The sequence below is a fragment of the Ambystoma mexicanum genome, chromosome 3p (genome assembly GCF_040938575.1).
Source record: "Ambystoma mexicanum isolate Mex_15411 chromosome 3p, UKY_AmexF1_1, whole genome shotgun sequence".
Taxonomy (NCBI): domain Eukaryota; kingdom Metazoa; phylum Chordata; class Amphibia; order Caudata; family Ambystomatidae; genus Ambystoma; species Ambystoma mexicanum.
In genome coordinates this window covers 122,805,150-122,822,672 of record NC_090925.1, presented here as the reverse complement: position 1 = coordinate 122,822,672, position 17,523 = coordinate 122,805,150, and the positions used below count along the sequence as shown (strand labels likewise).

Genomic DNA, 17,523 nt, shown 5'->3' with positions numbered 1-17,523 from the left:
CAACTTTCAAGACTCCCTACTCAAAACCTACATGAAACTGAAATAGAACAAATATAAAAAGCATTAAAGTCAAGGTTGCAAAGTCATGTACCAAAAAGGATGTGCACATCCCATAAAAGGACGAAACAGCAGGTATCACTAGCTGTAACTCACCCAACAAGCCGGGGTGTTGAACAGGACCCCGGATAGCTTGTAGGGATGATGACAAGATGGAACCTGTGGTCTTCAAAGCCAAGGTCGGTCCTGACCAGGCCTCCTCAACTCGAGGGAACTCTTTATTATGATGTGTCCCTCTGCTGATATGAACAGACAGAGGAACCGGTCGCACTGAAGAGCGTGGAACGTGTGCACTGCCAACCACAATGCTGAAACAGAAGACACACTGATTAGTGGATAGGAATCTATAACATCCAAAAAAACGTACAGATTCACTATATGCTATACCTTGGAGAACTCCAATACAGAATGATGCAGAGAGCCCTGAAAATGAGAGGACAACTATTAACCCGGGAATGATAAGGCAGGAGTAAACTAAAAGATTAAGGAAAGGTAGAGTCTTACCCCATCAGGTCTTGTAATAGTCAATTGAAGTCAGAAAATAACGAAAAAAGAGGACAGGAGAAAATAACAAACCGGGAGTTAGTACAGGGTAAGTAATCCCGAATGGCACAAGGAGCGCTCTAGGTCCGGGATGGTGCACACAGCAGAGCGTCCCCAAAGTGCACTAAGGTAGGATCCAGGTGTCTTCTGATGGAAATTGGTGGTACTGTTGTTGATGGAGGCAGAGAGGTGTAATGAGCAGGTACAAGCAGTGGCACGATGAACCAGCTCAATGGGTACACAAACGAGTAGAGGGAGAGAGCCGCTTACCGTGATCAGGAGGAAGAAGGGAGGTGGTGTTACTGCATCCGGAGTCGCAGCAGCAGGTGATTAAAGGCAGTGCGGAGCAGTGGAGTCCTGAACGCTGCACTGGCCACGTGCAAGTAGATGGACAGCAGGCAGTTGGGGTGTTGTGTGGAAACAACACGGAAGCTGAAGTCTGCAGCGGCCTGGAAGGAGCAGAAATCAGAAGCGATGCAGTATGTACACAATCCGGGTCGAAGTATCCAGTGGTAAAGGGGGACCAAATCGTAAGGCAGTCGGAGTCCAATTAACGAAAGCCGAGTCGGAAACAGTAATCAAAGTATCAAAACGAGGGTTGGGAAGTAGCTTAAACAGAAGCAGCGTTAACTTTTGCTTGTGGGTGCACCTACCTGGGCGCAAAGGGAAAAGCCTAAAACACGGGTAACCCCAAGTCTTTCGGAACAGCAGATTTTCAGGGAGTTTGCTAATGCTGACAACCTACAGATTTGGGCCTAGGGTGTCCAAGTCCCCAAGGAAAACAGGGAACCATGCATTTCCGAAGAGAGGACACCCGTGGTTATCCACAAAGGGCTGACTTGAGCAAATCGGCCCAGAATTCATTACCCACAATCCCTGACAAAGTGAAAATTGTGGGGTTTTTTTTCCACCAAATATCAAACTTTGTTGGGGATTATGGGTAATACATTCTGACCACTGTGGATTCCCCGTTTTCCTTGGTGGCTTCAACACCCTAGGCCCAAATCTGTAGGTTGTCTCCCCAAACCCTTTGGGGGTTACCAGTGGCTTAGCCTTTTCCCTTTTCACCCAGGTAGGTGCACCCACACATGTGAGGTACCGTTTTCGTCGGAACACCTGTGGGAATGCGGAAAGGTAGGACATGTGGTGTTGGCGGCGTGTTTCGGTGCATGGCCAGAGTGAAATGTATGAATTGGTTTTTTTCGCCAAATTTCGGACTTTGCCGGGGATTGTGGGTAATACATTCTGGGGTGATTCACGCAAATCAGACCTCTGTGGAGTCCTACGGGTGTCTACTTTTCAGAAATGCATGGGTTTCCGTTTTTTCCTTGGTGGCTTCGACAACCTAGGCCCAAATCAGTAGGTTGCCCACATGAGCAGAATCTGCTCTGCCGAAAGGATTGTGGTTGCCAGTGGGTTAGCCTTTTCCCTTTTACGCCCAGGTAGGTGGGTGGATGTGGCAGTAACATAATCAGCAAAGTGTCAATCTTGCAATCTGGCCACATCTTCCAACTGTGGAAAGGAAGGAATGTGTACATGGACCATAGTCGGAGATTGAACAACTTCTGGTTCAAAGTTCAGAAAAGAGAGGTTGTTTTGTGGAGTAGCTGCACGGTACACCATATAAGCATTGTACGTTGCTACATGCATAATGCGTGTGGCCATCTTTTTGTACCAGAAGCGCGACTTGCGTTCAGCATGGTATGGCTTTATCTACTCCACCCATGTACATGTTGTCCAGAATGCAGTTGGGCTTCCACACTTGCCGAGTCTGCCCATGCGGAGTGACTGATGAAGTACTTTCCTCATGAATAGTACTTAGCATGTACACATCCCTTCTGTTGCAGAATTTTACTGCCAACAGTTCATCCCACTGCAATGCCATACATGCTCCCTTGGCCAACTTCTTACACACAAGTTGTCTGGGGAAGCCTTTGCGGTTACAGCGGATTGTACTGCATGCCATTGTGCCCACATTGAGCAATTCTTTGAACAGTGGAATTCCTGTGTAGAAATTGTCCACTTACAAATGGTGACCCTTGTGGAGCAATGGTGTGAGAAGATCCCAAACAATCTTCTCACTTGTCCCTAAATGGGCTGGGCAGCCCGGAGGCTTTAGGGTAGTCTTTACCAGTGTAGACTCTCATGCTGCAGGCATCACCAGTGGTACTTTCACACAACATGTACAACCTGATCCTGTATCATTCTTTCTTGCCAGGAATGAATTACTTGAACACTAGCCTACCTTTGTACAACACCAATGATTCATCAATGGATATGTTCTGGCTAGGAACATACACCTCCGCAAATCGCTGAGTGAAGTGCTTCAGAAATGGCTGAAGTTTGAAGAGCCTATCAAAGTTTGGGTCAGTTCTGGGTAATGCTGCCAAGTTGCCATTGAAATGCAACATACGTTGCAGTGCTTGAAAGAGATTTCTACTAATTGTAGCTGGAAAAAACGGGGTTGAATGTACCTCTGCAGTAGACCAGTACATTGAGACAGATGGCTTCAGCGATATTCCCATGAGCAGAATGAGACCCCAAAATGTTCTCATCTCAACATCGGTTGTTGGAACCCATGCATGTGCTCTGGACTGGGGTTTCAGAGTGGGACCACTTGACCTCAAGAACTGTGCAGCATATACATTGGTTTGCTGAACCACATCTGCAATGAACCCATCATCAACAAAAGTTTGAAAAAATCAATAAGATGAAACCCATCTGTATTCACTGTGCACCCTGATATACCAGTGAAAGGGGGCTCAACAGGCTGAGCCATTGCTGGAGGCACCCCCCTGCGACTCTTCAGCCATGTCAGGAACTGGAACATTCCTTGCACGTCCTGCATGTCCCCTCCCCCTTACAGGTCACCTGCGTGGGGGAAATGTGGGAAAAGGTGCATGTACTCTTTCATCCTCTTCGTCATCAGATGATGAGGAGGAGGAACTACCATCCATGGAGAACTCACTTCCACAACCGCTTTGCTGCTGACCCTCAGAAGCAATATCTGTTTCAGATTGCATATCCATTTCTGTGCCTTGCTCCGAGCCAGACTCATCACTGCAGCTAAAGCCTCTGCACCAGAAATTGATCAACGAGAAGCCATGACTACTGTTGCTATGGAACCCTTCACTGCCCAAAGAACAGATGAAGACTGAAACAATAAGTATGTGTGCTTCTCAAAGTATGGAACCTAGTAGAGTAAGTGGTATTCAATGCCACAGACCTACACCACACAAGTACGCCAAAAGGTCCAGACTCTGCTCACAAACTGTAGCAGCCCTCTGCAATATGACGTACTCTCAGCACGCTACAAAAAACAGAGTACTATGATTTGAAAAGGCAGAGGCAATCAAGACTCAGACAGGGAAGATAAGGAAAGTACATGGGAGGCCCTTCCAGACAATTGCTGGCACACTTTTGACAAAAACAACCGGCTCATTCACATAGGGTTCTGTGTTGGAAGGGGGAAGGTCACAAGGATGGAATTACTGCAAGGGCAAGCAAGTGGAATTAGGCTGCTGAAAGTGGTGATGGTTAGCAAAGAAATAAGCAGCACCGACATACTAAATACATTGACATGCCATGAACACAATTAAATTGCTAGGAAGTTGGAGTCTCACTGTCAACATATTTACTCACGATTTTATTACCATGTCACACAATCCAGTAAGTCCATCAGTTACTGGGCTCCTCTCCCATCCCCCCGCAACATAGCGCCTGGGCAAATGTCAGCACCCGTATCAGTGAAACATCACTTCACCTTTGATGAAGCCACTGTGAATTGTCTGATTTCTGTCATTTCCCTTTGTCAGTCTTGCAAGCTCCCCATTCAGTTTCCTCACCGATGAGTTGATTGCCCTTGCATTCCCTGGAGTTCTCCAATCCCTCCTGGGAATTATCTGGGACCAGGCCACCACAGTGTTTGGAAACCTCTGCGCAATCCATTCCAGTTCCGCCATCAACAGCTCCTGTACCCTTTCCGTCCCACAGACGCCAAATCATTTCCTCCCAGGTGCACCACTATACGGTCGGGGGAGGGGTGCCTCTCCTTTTGCCTGGGCATCGCTGATTGCTTGTCTGAGCTGGTGAAGGTCCACCCCCCCCCCTATCCCAAACCAGTGCACCGCGAGGCCATCCCTTCGAGACCCAGATATGGTTGGCCCTCTGAAAAGTCGTGCAGCCCTTTGGATGATAGAGCGGCCGATAATCCACACAATCCCCATCCTCACTAGGGAATGGAAACGGGAAAACCCCCATGAATATGGCCAGACATAAATTTTACCAATTAGCACAACTATTGCTTCAAAACATGTCTCTTGCAACAATCCCAGTCACACACTTCCCCCAATCTGACATGCACTTCACATGTGAGATAACAGTAGGTCAATACGTAATTGGCACATGCTTTTCGGGGGAACGAGGTGAAGAACACAGTATGTCACCTTGTGCCAATGACACAGTTGTGCTGGCGCAATGGTAATCAGTGAAGGTTTCTGTTCCTGTGGCCCACCGATTGTACTGCACGGTGGTAAGGTGACTTGCATGTACTGCACCGTAATACTTTGGCAGGGTGACTATTCTGACAGAGGAAATGAACTCCACAGCAAGTGTGCTTTGTATGCTCTCTGAATATGGGCACGCTGACAGAATGGGCGCCAATCATCACAAATGGATGCAATTTTGGACTGTTTCATTGTGAGAGCTCCGGCCACAGCTCCAGGACCACAGGTGAACTTGGCGGCAGTCGACCAACAAGGCATAGAGGCGGCCTAGGTCACACACATCAACCACAGCCATCCTACATCTCTGCGTGGCCAGCGCTACAGCTTTCCCCTCCAGGAAGGGATGGGGACTCTGTCGGTGCACCCTGAAACCACTGCTGAACTTGGGGGACAAAACACCCACATGGGAGACGGGCGCCCAAGGCCGTTGACGTCACCCCCCGACTGTCCTGCCCCTCTGGCTATCCTGCCTTACAGCTTTGCACCCTGCGAAAGGATGGGGACCCTGGCGGGGCTCACTGGGACCACTGCTGGACTTGGACGACACAGATGGTGACTGTTGCAATAAAAGGAATTTGCTCCATACCAAGTGGGCATTGCACGCTCAGAAGAAATGACCATCTGCATTACTACCGCAAACATTTTTGAAAAATTACAGCTACTTAGGTTTACTACATTTTTCTTTCTACAAAGCAGCCAACTTCCTCTAAGCAGGCCACACCCATCATTGCCCCCAGGACCTCCCCACTACCCGTTCCCACCCATACCACTGACACTGCAGCCACAATCCCTCCCACCACAGTAACCACCCCCACATTACAATGGATATATACAAAAGTAATATATGTAGTACTTACATAAGTCAGTGAATGCTTTCCAGTAGCCGGAATTGCAAATAATTACATTCAGTAACCAATAACACATCCAAACTGTCTGGCAGCTATCTGCAACCTTTTCGATTCCTTCCACCAGAAACATGCCACATCCCAGTTATCTACCACCATGGAAGGCTGGACTGCACGCTGATAGGAAATGGGAATAAGACCAATTGGCGTATGGCAACCCCCAGCACAAAGTAAACCTTGTACAATTGGCTTAGTGGCAAACAGCCCTCCCAGGGCAACAGCACTGTGCAGCTGGTCTGGCGGCAATTCATGAGCTGCCCCTGCAAGTGTGTCCCTGGCCACCCCAATACCTCCCCAGAGCACCCACTCCCGTTCACACCACCAGCACTACAGGCTCAGTTCCCACCCACACCACTTGCAATCCGCCCCTGCGTAATATACGTTGAAATAACCAAAATTCCATACTTACATTACAACGGAGAAGCTTGAACTGCACAAGACCTGTAAAGGGAAAAAGAAAACGCACATAAATTATCTGCGTCAGCCCAGCCAAAAACCAACCCACCCAGACAGTCCCCCCAATGGATGGGGCAGTATGCTTTGGGCACCCTGGGGGCAGATTGGCACACTAATGTGCCCATCTGTGCCAAGGGAAGTTGGGTAAACCAAGAAAAAAACTGAAAATGGTAGGGTGCATTTTAGGAGCGGGGGGCGGCTGAGGGGCACCCTAAACTGCCGGGGAATGTTGTAATGAAAGGGGGTGGCCCTCTCCCCCCCACCACCCAAATTGGAGTTGGGGCCATCACATGCAGCCCTCCCTGGGGGCAGATATCTGCTCCTAGGAAGGGCCATCTGACGCCAGGGAGGGCTGCATGAGATGCCCACCTCCATTTTGGGTGGGGGGGGGGTGAGAGGGCCACCCCCCTTTCCATTACAACATTCCCTGGCAGTTTAGGGTGATATGATATGGCATTTATAGCGCGCCTATACACAAGTGTTTCAAGGCGTGATGAGGCAAGGGAGGGGGAACAGAGGGAGGACAGACAACGATCCTACTAGGGCAGGTGTCATTCAGATCGCGCAAGTGCGTGGGATAGGGGAAGGGACAGTGCAGTACATGGGAATAGAAAATAACAATACATAAAAAGTAACGGCTAGCTAGTGGCAAGTGCAAGGTTAAGTGTAGACATCAGGTGTCAAGTACCGGTAGGGGGACTGTAGGGATACAGAAACAGTCCCCAAGTGCGGGGGTTGCCAGGCAGGGAGTGCAGTTGTGTGAGACTGGTGGGGGGAGGGGACCTGGGTCCGGCCTGTGCCTGGGATCAGAGGGTGTCCAGGTAATCCAGAGCAGATCCGGATACAGCCAGGAGGTCAGCAGGGGAGAGGAGGAGAAAAAGCAGAAGCAAAGAGAAAGGTTTTGAGGTGCTTCTGGAACCGGATATGGTTCTCCTCAAGGCTAAGGGAGGCAGGGAGGCTGTTCCAGAGGGAGGCCCCAGCCGAAGAAAGAGATCTACTACCAACTCGTTGCTTGGAGAAGCGACTGACCCTGAGGGAGTTGGAGGCGGATGAGCGAAGAGCTCGATAAGGAAGAGCGAGTTGAAGGTATTGCGGCCCGTGCCCCAGAAGGCCTTGTGGACAATGCATAGGGTTTTAACCTTAATCCTCGCAGCCACTGTGAGCCAGTGCACAGATTTCAGACCTGCTCTTCAGCCCCCCATAAAATGTAGCCTACCATTTTCAATTTTTTTCTTCGTTTACCCAACTTCCCTTGGCGCAGATGGGCACATTAGTGTGCCAATCTGCCCCCAAGGTGCCCAAAACCTACTGCCCCACCCACTGGAGGCATGTGCCACATTTTGTGGTGGACCTCTTCCCCCCCCTATACCCCAAATGGAGGGGGGAGGGCCGATGCAGCCCTTCCTAGGAGCCCCAGGGAGGGCTGCATGAGGTGCCCCCCCATCCATTTGGGGTGGAGGGGAAAGAGCCACCACAAAACATGGGACAGCCTCCCCCCCATGGATGGGGCAGTAGGTTTTGGGCACCCTGGGAGCAGATGGGCACACTGTGCTCATCTGCCCCAAAGGAAGTTGGGTAAACTGAAAATAAACATTCTAAATGCGAAGATGCATTTTAGGTGGGGCTGAGGGCACCCTAAACCACCAGGGAATTATGTAATGTAAAAGGGAGACCCTCTTGCCCCACACCAAATAGAGGGGGGCATTTCATGCAGCCCTCCCTGTGGGGCAGATAAGGGGGGCATCTCATGCAACCCTCCCTGGGGTCAGATGCCCCTTCCTAGGAGCAAATATCTGCCCCCAGGGAGGGCTACATTATGTGCCCACCCACCCAATTAAGGTGGGGAGTGAGAGGGCCACCCACCTTACTTTACAGTGACCCCCCTGCCCCACCCCATTTCATTATATATATATATATATATATATTTATTTTTTTTGGGGGAGGGGCGGTTGGGCCTTCCCTGTAGGGCAGATGGCCCCCTGGGGGCCCAAAGCTACAGCCCCATCCCTGGGGGTTTGGGGGAGCCCTGCCCTCATGTCTGGTGGCCTTCCCCCCGCCCCCACACAAATGGATAGGGGGGGATCTCATGTAGTACTCCCTGTGGGCAGATGCTCCTTCCTAGGGGCAGAAATCTACCCCCAGGGAGGGCTACATTATGTGCCCACCCACCCAATTAGTGTGTGGGATGAGAGGGCCACCCCCCTTAATTTTCACAAAATTCCCTGGTGGTCCAGTGGTCCCCCCCACCCACATTCAATTTTATACTTTTTTTTGTTAGGGGTTTGGGCCCTTCGCTGGGGGAGAGATGAACCCCAGGGGGCCCAAACCTACAGCCCCATCCTTGGGGGCCCTCAACTCGCATGTCTGGTGGCCCCCAACCTCAAATGGATATGGGGGGGATCTCATGTAGTACTCCCTCGGGGCAGATGCCCCTTCCTAGGGGCAGACGTCTGCCACCAGGGAGAACTACATTATGTGCCCCATCCACTTAGGGTGGGGGGAGAGGGCCACCCCCTTTCATTTGACAACATTCCCTGGTTGTCCAGTGGTCCCCCCCCCCACCCGCCCCCCGGATTGCATCAGAAATAAAGATTTTGTTTTGTTTTAGGGCTTTAGGTCCTTCCCTGGAGGGCAGATGGCCCCCAGGGGGGCCCAAACCTACAGCCCCATTACTTAGTAAGCAGTCCCCCCTCCCCCCACATCACAAACAGATCCTGGTGGTCTAGTGGCATTGCTGGCCGCGGACCGTCACTCTGCGCCAGATCCGCAACCAGCAATGCTTTCAAAAAAGGTGTTGTTGGAAAGGGGACAGTCTCCCCTTTCCAGCAACACCTCCCTCGATCTCCAGCTTGCAATACAGCTGGAGATCGAGGGAGAAGGAGAAGGGCTCTTACCTTATCGATTCACTGAGGCAGCTGAAAATGGCTGCCACCGTGAATTTACTTTGTTTCATGACGTATGATGCATTATGCACGCCGACGTGCAACTGAAGGTAATCCAACTCCTGGGCCATGAGGAGGGACCTCCCCCTTCACATAGCCCCGGGGTTGGATTACTGTTTTGTGCCTGAAAGAACGAGCCATCTCGTCCTTGGCACCCTGGAAGGAATGCCAAGGGCGAGATACTGCATACTAGGCACTAATGTGGTTAAACAAATGTATATGGTTTATAAAACCTTTACAAAAATAGCAGTTTACATTAAAAGAAATACATTACTAATTTCATTCAATCTAACTCAGTTACAATTTCATGGTTGATGCTTTAAAACAGAGGATAAAAATAAGTGAAGCAAACAAAACAATGCCAAATGGTTTACAGTATACATACGAGACCATACAAGACCGAACCGACCAGTCCAAACTTAGATATAGTGCTTTGTATGATTTTACTTCATTCCCTCCAACTTGCAAACCTTCTTTACAAATGACAACACTCTTAGCTTTAAGGGCATAAAGTCCCCATGTAATATAGATAACCAAAACAAGTACCTCAGGACCCTTTTCGGGTTGCTAACAAAAGACCTAAAGTAATTGAATCTTGAATTCTGAAGAACTGGATACATAAGTAGTAAGTGAAATAGCGGTTCTACCTCCAGAATTGATCTGGCAATGCCTACAGAAACCCTTCATTTCCCCAGCTTTATCACAAATTGATAGTATTGCATTGGTCTTTACTACATTAAAGCAAAAGCGCTTGATCTTGTTTCTAACCCCCTTACTAAGGTATCGATGTAGGTAATGTTCCATAGGCAAACATTTCTGAGGCGACACAGCTTGGGAGTATAGTTGAAACCCCAAGTCGTCCTGCTTATTGACAGACCAATCATTACTTATGATCATGTTTTTGCCTTCAGGGTATTAGACATACATTTCAAACATTTCAAAGGCGACCCCATATTGTGAAGGACCAGAACTCCATCTGTGAGCAGATCTTTCATAAATCCTTCTGTTGCATCTGCCCCCAACAGGCTATAGAAATTCCCCTTCGGGCTTGTTTCACACTTCCTTAATAAGGACCGTCTTTTCCATTGGATTATACTGGACATTGATTGAAGACCCATCTCATATCTTATCATTTGTATTGGTACAAATTTGGGCACATGAAATAGAACCGATCTCCAGATCAGGCTTTCTACTGTCTTCAACTTAGGAGAGGCCCAATTAGGAATAAACTTTAAACCATAGCATACCTTCATTCTATAAAGTTCCCGACAGGGTATCATTGAGAACTTGCCAAATGTCCTGTCTATTTGCCTCAATTGCCTAGCCAACGTGACCTAGGGAACTGCATATTGTTTTTAACAGAAACCACCTTATTTTCCCATTTCCAACAAAACTTTCTTTTATACTGACCTTTCGACAATTTCAATATAAGTTAGCAGGGTTAATTTTTAGATCATGCGCTGCCATATACTGCCCAAAAGCATTAATCATCCTTTGTAAACCGATGGGGGTGCAATCAACCAACACGAAATCGTCAGCATAAGCTACCCAGCAAATTCGTAGGATCCCAGTTTTGAGGGACTCAAGGGAAGTACGATCAAGTGCTCTTCCAGCAACGGCCATGTACAGATTAAATAGTGTTGGAGCCAGTATGCAGTCTTGTCGTAAACTGCTGGAAGTTGGAAGGCTACTCGACATCAGGCCTTCTGAGTTTAGTCTGACTTGTATCTGTGATCCTCTATGTAAGTGAATAAGAATGCTCAGGAGACCCTTGGGGATTCCATACTCTTCCAATTTCCTCTACAAAGTGTGTCTATTAACCATGATGAATGCCATGGACAAGTCCATCAGCGCCACAAACACCCGAGGGGAATCTGATTGCCACAAAAGCCTGTGTAGGCAACTAAGCAACAGTCCCCCCACAATCCGTGCCCATTTGTCTTCTGAATCCCATTTGACGATAATCCAGTATATCATTATTGGAGCACCAAACCTCTATATGGTCTAGTAAAACGGCTGTAAAGATTTTAGAATCAACATCCATAATGGCGATGACCTATAGTTTAGGTGAGACAACAGAGAGCCTTACTTAAAAAGAAGTATAACATGAGATATTTGCCATGAAATAGGAATACGTTTAGAATTTACAATGTCGGAGAACTTGGCCCATAGATCTGAATTTTGTTTCAGTAATACATTTGTTAGAAAATTGGGGCCACCATCTTTTGATGACTTTGATTTCCTAAGGATCCTCGCAATATTATTGATATGTCGATGTTCCAATCGCACCCCGCAACATTCGTTTCTCCCAAAGACCCTGGATTCTTATAGATATTCTGGAAATCAAGCAACCGGTCCTTCTCTGCAATGGGATTGGTTACCAACTGATGTTGTTTCACCTCTGTCTGGTTAATTTTCAGAACCTTTGTGAACAATTGCCTTTTAAAGATGCCATCATCCTTTCACCATCTTTTTGATTTAATACAGAATGGTGATACTTGCCAATTCTTATAAGATTTTTTTAACTTGCGGACCTGTTCTTTACTTGACTCACAGATACCAATTTCTTTATAGATCTTTCTGATTGCTTCATTTAATACAGCTTTTCGTTCTTTTTACATTTGGAACATACACATGGCTATGTTTGTCTGAGATTCCCTTGTTCCTCTTTTTATGAGGCAATAACAAGTGCGGGAGGATGTTACGCTACGGCAGCAACAAAGGACATTACCGAAAAGATTGTTCCCACGGAGTATCTCGCAATCAGGGACTTCGCTCTGGCAGCGTTACAAGTTGCCTTGGAAACTGTTTGGGTCACGTAGATCTGCTAGTCAGCTGATCAGACGTGCCTCGCTTTCACGGAAGCCACGCCTCCTTGTTTCTTAAAAGCGGTCAGCCACGGGAGCTTCGTTGCTGCTAATTGATCGTTACGGCGTTCCTTTTCGTAGCCTTCCTACGGCTTGTTCCATTCGGATTACCCTCCGTGTATCCTACTTTGTATTTGATCTACCGTTACCAGACCTTGGCTTCTGTCTCCTGTTTTGCTTCCTGGATTTGTCCTTCGGTATCGGTTGCCTTGGTTTTGAATCCGCTCGCAGTCTCTTTACACTGCCGAGCTCCTGTTGAGCTCCCCGCTCAGCCTGTCCTTCTGCCGGGTTTTCAGCACACCATTCCCCGCTGAGAACAGAATTCCAGTCTTCAGTTTTCTTCTTACAGCAAGTGCCTTGCTTCCAGTAGAATTCAGTCTTCTATCAGTTTAGTCCTATGTCCAGCCCTGCCTATTTAAGGATTTTCTTCTACCTCACCTACTTATTTGACTGTTACATCCTCTGAAGATGCGTATTTTCCACTAAAGTGCAGTACGAACGCTTTCCAGTTTTGCCCCAACCCGGTCCTAGTGCGTCCCTTGTGCCGTTCGGGTTGTCCTACCTATACTAACCTTGCCATTTGTTATTTTATCCTTTCATTGTCATCCCTCATTTTGGAACTCTGAACACTTGACTGAACTGATACGGGACTTCCTCTCATGGCCTTCAATTCCACTACCTCAGGTACCAGCGATTCTATTGTGTTCAATAATTGTGTACCTATCACACCAGGTTGGCATTATACTCAAAACAGTTTTTGTATTTCTTGCAGCATTGCTTGGTGGTGCGCTCAATTCCGCTCTTTTGCATTATAGACTACTCTGTCTTGTTTTACATAATAGCAGAGTGGTACGTCGTGAAAAAGAGCCCCTCTCTAAGAGGAAGCCTGATTCTTTTGAAATCAGGGGACCTGGGTTTTCTGAAGACTTCCACGGCTCGCCTCACATCTCGATCCAGGTCGGAATCAAGTACTCCTTCCGGTTCGGTGAGTAACAGAGGATCACCTGAGTGGGGGTCCTCTGGAGTGGAATGAGACACTGACGGGTGAGACGTGGTACCCCCTTCCTTATAACCACTCTTCCCTATGTTGTAGGATATTCAGTAGTTCTACCCCACCCCCTTTTCTGACACAAACACTTTCTTACACCATGAAAAACGACAGACTAACACCAGAGCCGTTTACCTGATATGTCCCAACACCAGGGTCAGGCAGAGTCAGGCAATTGATAACCACACACACATGCAGCCCTTTCCCTTCCCCACAGGGATCAGAGATGGAGCACGAGCGCACACTATGAGCAAGGCAGACCCCACGACGAGTCAGCTATTCTGGGACGGCAGTTCAAGATGAGGTAGAAAGGCAGCTAGAACCGAAAGGACAACAAGGAGAGAAGTGCCATTGGCCTTTTATTTTCATAAAACATTTTATTAATTTTACACATACAAATAAAAATTGCATCAACCAGGAAGGCATCTAGTGAAGCTCTTCGAGTCTAACTCCCAAAATCAAACACTAAAAAGGGGTCTCAAAAGCAAACAGCATTTTTAATTATTACCACAGTATTCCATACATGGTTAGAACAAATTTCCAGAAGTCGGTTGTCAGTGCAACCTCTTACAGTATACACTCTGTGCTCCATCGCGACACGTGTCTATATCCGTGGCCAATTGTTCAAAACTGGGTGTCGCATCCGATCCCCATAACTGTGCTATGTTTCTCTTAATCGCTGCTGTGGTGGTTTACAAAAACAGCTTCTCATATCGTGACAGTTCGCCATCATCCTCCACCCCTAACAGTAACAGTTTTGGTTCCCTGGGGATCGTTCTGCCCATGATCCGCGATACCTTGTCACAACATGCCTGCCAGTACTGTTGGATGTGATCACACTCCCATAGGATGTGGAAGAAAGGGTGTCCAGTCAAAGGATCAATTACAAAAAGCTTGAATGCAAAAGGTGAGAGTCAATAGGGTCGAAAACCAAAGGTTTGAATTTTTTTTTTTTTATATATTTAATTTTGGGTTTTTGTTTTGGTAAAAAAGTGTTTTTTACCACAAAAACAGGGGTTGGGGAGGGGGACCCCCCCCAAAAAAATGTTTTTGATCCTTTTGTTTTCAAGACTATTGACTCAAACCTTTTGTCATTCGACCCTTTGCAGTCGATCCTTTGACCTATAACCGGAAGAAAGTGCCTTATTCGTGCTTGCAGCGCAGGCCATGTGGATCCAACGCTTTTCCCCAACGGAAGAGTGCCACTCTTGGATAGTATGTCCGGTGTAAAATTTTAAACTGGATGATACTGAGTCTGGATGAGATGGCTATCTCCTGGGGGTACATAAAACATGCGATCCAGTCCTCCGATTGTATCGCCCCCACATCTCTTTCCCATTTGGCATGCAGACTCACCAACTCAGTTGTGGCAAAGGAGGATATGGCATTATACATGACCGAGGTGACCTTATGTGTGATTTGTTCTGGGACTATTTTGCGTTCCATCGGGGTGTATTCGGGCATGTTGGTTAGGGCCGAGAGGTGAGCTTGCAGTGCCTGCTTCATCTGAGTGTAGTGGTGCTGTTCAGTGAGTGGAAGAGAGAAACGGGATGCCAGAGCTTCAAATCGGGCTATTTTGTCCTCCTTGACAACATCCACAATTTTTGATCTCCCTTGTGTCGTCCAGTTGGGCCATCTAGGGACTTTGTTTACTTCTGGGAGGTTCCTATTACTCCACAACAGTTGTATGGGGGTCCGTTTTTTCTCCGATCCCATATATTTGTGCATTTCGACCCATATTCGTGACATATGTTAGCATGGATTGGGGGGGTGTGTGGCCTACCTCGCGTTATAGGTGTTCCAGAGGGGGTTTTCTAGGATCATCAGCGTTTATTGCTCCGATGTGCGGCAGTGACGTGTCCCCATGCAGCATGTCATTCACAACTGCCATCTGGCTGGCCCAATAATATGTTTGTAGTCGGGGAAGTCCGATTCCACCCTCCCATATGGATCTCTGAAGAGTGGTAAGTGCTATGCGTGGGTGACTCCCACACCAAAGCAGTTTCTGGAGGATACGATTTTATGAAATTCGTACTGTGGAACGTGTAATGGGGCGTTTTGCAATATATACAAGAATCAGGGAAGGGCCATCATTTTGGGAAGTGCTGCTCTGCCTAGCAGAGTTAGTGGCAGGGAGACCCAGTGACGGAAATCTTCTGAGAATCTCGTTACGACCGGATATAGATTCACAGGTACATAGTCTTTGAGATCTTTCGTAATTTGTATGCCCAGGTACCTAAATTGTCTCGTCTCCACACGATAAGGACAGTCTGCTGGCACTGTCTCCCACCTCTCCTATAGGAAATAGTATGGATTTAGACCAGTTAACACGTAGGCCGCTAAAGGCGCCATACCTCTCTAGCAGGTGTGTTACAGTGGAACAGGAGTTAATCGGGTCCTTCAAGTATATCAACAAATCGTCTGCATATAATGAGACTTTGTCTTCCCATTGTCTGACCAACGAAAACCACTCCATGTCCCTGTGCACCTTAGTAGCTCAGCAAGGGGTTTGATTGCTAGTGCAAAGATCATGTCTGATAGGGGACAACCTTGCCTCGTCCCTTTCCCTAATTCAAAGGGACTTGACGGCCATCCGTTTACTCTTGTCACTGACTCCGGGAATCTGTAAAGAAGCTTTACCCAGCTCATGAAATGGGGACCAAAACCCATGTGGTGCATTATTTCCCAAATCGCCTCCCAATATACTGAATCAAAGGCTTTTTCGAAGTCTATAGCGAGCAGTGCCAAAGGACTTTAGAGGGTGTTGGCTTTTTTCAGTGCTGAGTGTAATCTGTGTATGTTCATGCGGGTAGATCTCTGTGACATGAAGCTGCATTGGTCTGGATGGATCAAGGATGGAATGACCTGCTGCAAACGGTTAGCTAACACTTTTGCAAGTAGTAGCTATTTATGAGGGAGATAGGCATGTATCAGCTGCATTTGTCAGGAGGTGCCATTGGCCTTTTTGACACAGACCCGCAAAGCCACTGAAGAAGGAATCATAAGACCAGGAATAACAGCAAGCATCTGGTGTAACAGATGTCAATGGTGCATGGAGTCGTCCTACACTGATAACAAAGGCAGGAGAGATGCTCGCTACTGTGGTATCGTCCTTGACTCCAGATACAAGAAACGCCAAGCAATTCATAACAGCCGGTGAGTTGGAGGTAGAACCGATAATAAAGCGAATGATGTTGAGCAAAGGTTGCAAATAGCAACATAAGGTGAATTAAAGAACAAAGACTGTGTGTGTTGCAGAACTGTTAAAACCACAGGCAAAGACCAGCTGTAGAGTGGTCCAGCGCCACATGGGCGTTCAATTGAAAGACTCTGCTTGGTCCCCATTTATTAAAACTACAAGTACCAGAGGGCCCTAGGAGAGCCTGTCGAAAGAGATCAAAGTGGTCATATAAGGGTCAAGTAAAACCCCTTGTACAGTCAAAAGTCTTTGACCCACAACCAAAAGGAAAGCCTGACTGGGGGCTTCAAAAGAAAGCATGACTGGGGGCTTTAAAAGGGAATGCCTGACTCGGGGGCTAAAATCCAGACTTGAGTTAAAGAAAAGCTAAAGCAAATGTGAACCCGACTGCGCGATGCCTGCGAATTGGGGCGAACAGTAACACACTCGTGAACACTGTGTTGACAAGAGTGAACCCGGTTGAGGGACTTCCACAGTGAAATATTGTTTAAAGGGACATTGAGACTCGTGAATACAATGGGTGAAATCTGTTGAGTAAAAAGCTGTAGTGAACCTGACGGAGCGAGGCTAACAATCAAGAAGGGTCTGAGCCCAGAAGAGGGGGGATTCAGGGGTGAAAGGACATCACCCAACGTACATATGGAACGGAACTTTCGTTTTGGTATTTTGAACACGTCATGCCCTCGGAGGCAAGAGACTTTGTGTAAAGAGACTTGACCACTGAAGATCCTGATATCGCTAAGAAGAACAATAGCCCGTGCTGGAAAAGCCCAGTTGTGTGCTGTGCTCAAGAGGCCCGCCTTGTCAGGTGCTAAAAACGTGGGGAAGGGAGACCTTGCTATACCATCCTGACATGTCATTTTTATGAACACTTCTTTTTTTTCTTGTGAACTCTATCCCACACTATTTTTGTAACTTGGCTGTAAGGACCGGCAATCGTGTATTTTTTTGTATAGGCCCTTTTATTTGTCTAGACGCCACTAGCACTGTCTTATTATTAT

At 47.5% G+C, this 17,523-nt stretch overlaps 1 long non-coding RNA gene across 2 annotated transcripts in view; it reads right to left on the bottom strand.

Moving 5' to 3' along the window:
- Positions 1-17,523, bottom strand: part of LOC138580153 (uncharacterized) — a 461,264-nt gene that overhangs the window by 313,586 nt on the left and 130,155 nt on the right. For both annotated transcript variants that reach the window (XR_011304186.1, XR_011304185.1), the window contains exons 2-3: positions 871-1,049; positions 154-365 (exon numbers count right to left, since the gene is read on the bottom strand). This is a non-coding gene — a long non-coding RNA (uncharacterized lncRNA). The remainder of the gene's footprint in view (positions 1-153; positions 366-870; positions 1,050-17,523) is intronic.